Source organism: Perissodus microlepis, chromosome 13, assembly GCF_051167445.1.
Source record: "Perissodus microlepis isolate ML-2025 ecotype Zambia chromosome 13, ASM5116744v1, whole genome shotgun sequence".
Lineage (NCBI taxonomy): Eukaryota > Metazoa > Chordata > Actinopteri > Cichliformes > Cichlidae > Perissodus > Perissodus microlepis.
In genome coordinates this window covers 12,044,839-12,049,134 of record NC_140473.1, presented here as the reverse complement: position 1 = coordinate 12,049,134, position 4,296 = coordinate 12,044,839, and positions in this window count along the sequence as shown.

The window sequence follows — 4,296 nt, the reverse complement described above, 5'->3', positions numbered from 1 at the left end:
ATGTTTCTTATTGTGAATAAGCAAATATGTAAAAGAGTCTTCCTTAATATGTGCATTTGTTACTTGTTACTAGTCTATTTTAATTTGCTATTATCAGGCTGTTTTAAATACTCCTTGAAAAGCCTTCAGTTGCTTCAAAAGGCCAAGGTGAGAATACTAACAGGTACTAGAAGGAGATATCATGTTCATCCTGTATTGGCTTCTCTTCATTGTGTCCCTGTTCAGTCCAGAATTGATTTTTGAAATCCTTCTCCTCACATACAAAATCCTGAATGATCAGGCCTCATCATATCTTAAAGACCTCATTGTACCACGTTATCTCAATAGAGAACTTTGCTCTCAGAATGCAGGGCTGAGCTACATCTACATGGGAAGTGATTCACAAAGACATGGTGACCAGAGACCATAGGAGGCCTTTTTTTTTTTTTTTTGCAAAAAAGGCAAAATAACCACTGGTGGGTGCTTTCAAGATGAGCAGTTGAACTGAGACCCAAGAACCCACTGATTGATGTATGAGTTGGAAGTCAAAAAATTAGAGGGTTACCAAGACTACAAAGGCATAGAATGTATAAAAGTAACCAGTCCAGAGCCACTGAATGGAAGAGTCGCATCATCTCCATTTACTCCAATGGACCTTTTTTTTTTTTTTTACAGCAATGGCGGATCATGGAGCCTCAAATTGTTCTGAAAGTTATCAACATACACCAGCAGCGCTACAGAGACATAGCAGCAAAGTTAGAGATGCATTTTTAAAAGGCAAGAAGGCAAAAAAAAGTCTGTATGTCATCGGCACACCTTACAACTTCTGGTTAAATAGTTAGTGCTCGATCAGGTGGACCTGAACTCTCCCTTAGTTATGTTTCTATAGGCTCAGACTGCAGGTGGACTTCCCATAATGCACTGAGCATTTCCAATCCATTCCACTCTTTTTACATCTCATGTGTTTATATGCTACTATACATGTATGTCATTAACTCTTCTCTTGTCTCTCGCATACTTTGTATTAGTTCTTCCTCAGCCTGGCTCTGCTGGAGGTCTCTTCCTGTTTGAAAGGAGTTCTTCCTCCCCAATGTTGCCAAAAGCTTGTTCAAAGGGCTATTTTCTGCTTCTTGGGGTTTTACATCTAATATTGTAGGGTCTCAACCTTGCAATATAAAGTGCAATTAGGCCACTGAGGTTGTGAATTGGTTCCATATAAATAAAACTGAACTGAATTTATGTAAATGTAAACGTCGAAATACATCTCAAAATACAATAGCTAATTTCTGTTGCTGAAATGGGAGTTGGAGTGCCTGTTTTGCCATTGAACAGCTTCTGTGCAGTTTTGGAGCATTGTTTGTAAGAGCAAACTGTGAAATTGCTCTCATGCTATTTTAATCCCTTCAATAGGTTTATTAATTCTTGGTCCTATTTTCTGATAAGATGTCAGAAAAACTTTAATTAGTTCACTGATGTGTTTATTATGGGTTCACTCATAATAATAACAATAAAAAGAAAATGTCCATAGATTTGTTAATAACTATAAATTAGAATGAACCTTTGGTTGAGTTTTTGCTAAGAGTTTATTGAATTGTACTTAATGTTTGTGATGTATTCCGTATTTTGAAAGTGCCCCTTTCCTTTTGCATCTTATGTTGCATTGTTTTAGTTCCTCTTTTTCCTTGCTCACTTTCTGGTTCCACAATCCCCGACTCTCTATGCCGTTTTTTGTTTTTTTTTTGTGAAAAAATGATCTCTCTCTATCTTTATCTACTTTTTAGGAGTTTTGGGGTCCCTGTTGATATACCAATCAACATTTTTTTTTTCTCCCCTCAACAGAAATTGCCTCTTCAGGCTCTCGATAGACACACATCCTCCCACATGTACACACATCTTCATTTACACACACACACACACACACACACACACACACACACACAAAACTGAAACTGCACCATTTTAGGTGCTGTTGTTTTGGACTGCACTACATAAATAATTGAATTCAACTGAAAACTGCTCAGTCATAGCTGATGACCCATCTCTCATGCGTTGATCCTTGTGATCAGTTATTCAGAACATTTTTGCACTATAAGTAGAAGTTATGAAAGTGAATGAAGGCAAACTGCTTTCATCACATGCTCCTTCAGACCTCCACAAACTTAGATTGATTTGATTTTAATGTTTGGTCTGTGTGCGAGTTTCTATCTCTATCTAGCATCTATGTAGCTAAACAAGACTGCTATTGTATTCTGTGAAGGGGTTTTCCAGTTCCTAAAACAGTGTTTTTGTCTTTTCTCCCTCACCCTCTTTGTCTTTTCTCACCTTCTTTTGTTCCTGGTCCAATCACCACTTCTCTATTTCTACCTCAGCTAACACCATTCCTGTTTATCGGCTGATCGATGACAAGCATAGGCTGCTTTCATGTCTGATCAATACAAAAGGTGTTCCTGAGCACCCAGAGTCACAGGCACAAAGACTGTACCTGAGTTCACTGACATTTTGCTGATGGCTGAGTCAGATGATGAATACCCTGTTACTGTGATACTTCCTGAGTTAGCAAACTTTCTGCTTTTCCTGACTCAGACTTGAGATCAACCAGTAACAAGTCTGCTACTAAGGCAGTCAATGCCTCCCATGCTCACAAGTACCTGACTAAAAATTGACTGTTTTCTTCCTTTTTCTAAATCACAGACTGCTTCTGAGTCATGTGATGATTCTTCTGCTCCTTGGTTAACCAGTTCATTCCAGTATAGGAGTAGGCACACCACACACCTACACTTGACCTATGATCAATGTCCCAGTGGACTTCCAGTTCCCTCAAGGGTCAGCCCTCCAACTGACTACACATCAGAAAGTTGGTCTTTAAAATCAGTCACCAACATGCTCTTGGCTAGCATCTAAGAGACCAGAATCTCTACAGACGCCATAGCCCAAAGAGCTACTGTGTGTACTGTATTCTAGGTGGTGTCTGACTGCACTTGGTTTTACACTTCACTGGGCCCTGAACTCCACTTCTGAGGTTGTGCTTCCACACCTGACCGCCTAGCTAGCCTTTTTGTCCCTTTTCCACAAGCCTCTGAAAGGTCCCGCTTTCAGCTCCGCCATCCATAGCAGTCCTCCAAGTCGTGCATGGCTTTAAGCTATTAAGGATTATGAGTTCTCCTACTTGTTTTGGTTTAGGCTTGGCTCTGCTCCTGCCTTACTCCCTGCTTGTCTTCGTGTTGTTCCATACAGTTTTTGTTTCCCTTTTGGGATTCAACGGTGTCAGGAAACCACCAGGGATCTGGACTCAAAATGTGTGACACAGAAAGAAAGTTTAACTGAATGAGCAAAGCGATGAGGGGTGGTTGGCAGACGGGGGGCATGCAGGGCATAACCTGGAGATTCTTCAGGTGAATCCACAAAGAAAGCTGCAGTCCAAAGTTGCTGTTGCAATCCATGGACCGGGAAGAGTCTACAGAGAGTAAAAGGTGTGAAATTGACAATTGTTGAAATCCGAGTCAAACATTTAACAGTGGTAAGTGCAACAATCTGGTATTAACTGGAAGATTTCCTCAGTCTTAAGAAGAACACTGGAAACAAGCACTCGCCCATAAATTAATCAAGGCTGCCAGGCATGAAACACACACACACACACACACACACACACACACACACACACACACACACACACACACACACACACACACACACACACACACACACATCTTTAGTATGGATTTCTATTGAGCTTAACCTGCATGTTTCCTCCTGAACATTTTGCTAATCTCCTGTAAATTTTATCAAAATTCAGTTAAAATTACTGGTGTAAGTGTTTTTAGCTATAAATAATAAAGCGGGGTTAGGGGTTTGTGATGTCCTGCTTATTGAATTATTAAAGAAAAATGATATTGGTGGGTTTTCTTTATGAAAGTTAACTTGACTCTATCTAAAGGTAAAAACGTGTGTGCATAAAAAAAGGCATGCTTTACTTTTATGAGGCTTCTGACTTATAATATTTAATCACTGGACTCAGCAAATATCTGGAGTCTGTGCTGCAGTCTGCCAAGTTGACTGAGACAAGACTCAAAGAGGCTTTCAGTCATTAGTGAAATTTATGCTGCTGTCATGTCACATCGGCACCGAGATTCAAGTCTGTAATTGGAAATATCTTGTGGTGATAAACAGAACAGAAATGCCTAAAATTCCATTACTTTAGCCTGAGTGAAAGTCAGTGTAATGAATACCATATGTAATGGATTAAGTGTTACAATTGCCAGCTGTACTGAGCTGGGAGTGATTAGAAGAGCATGATAATAAATCAATCAGTCAGAGGCA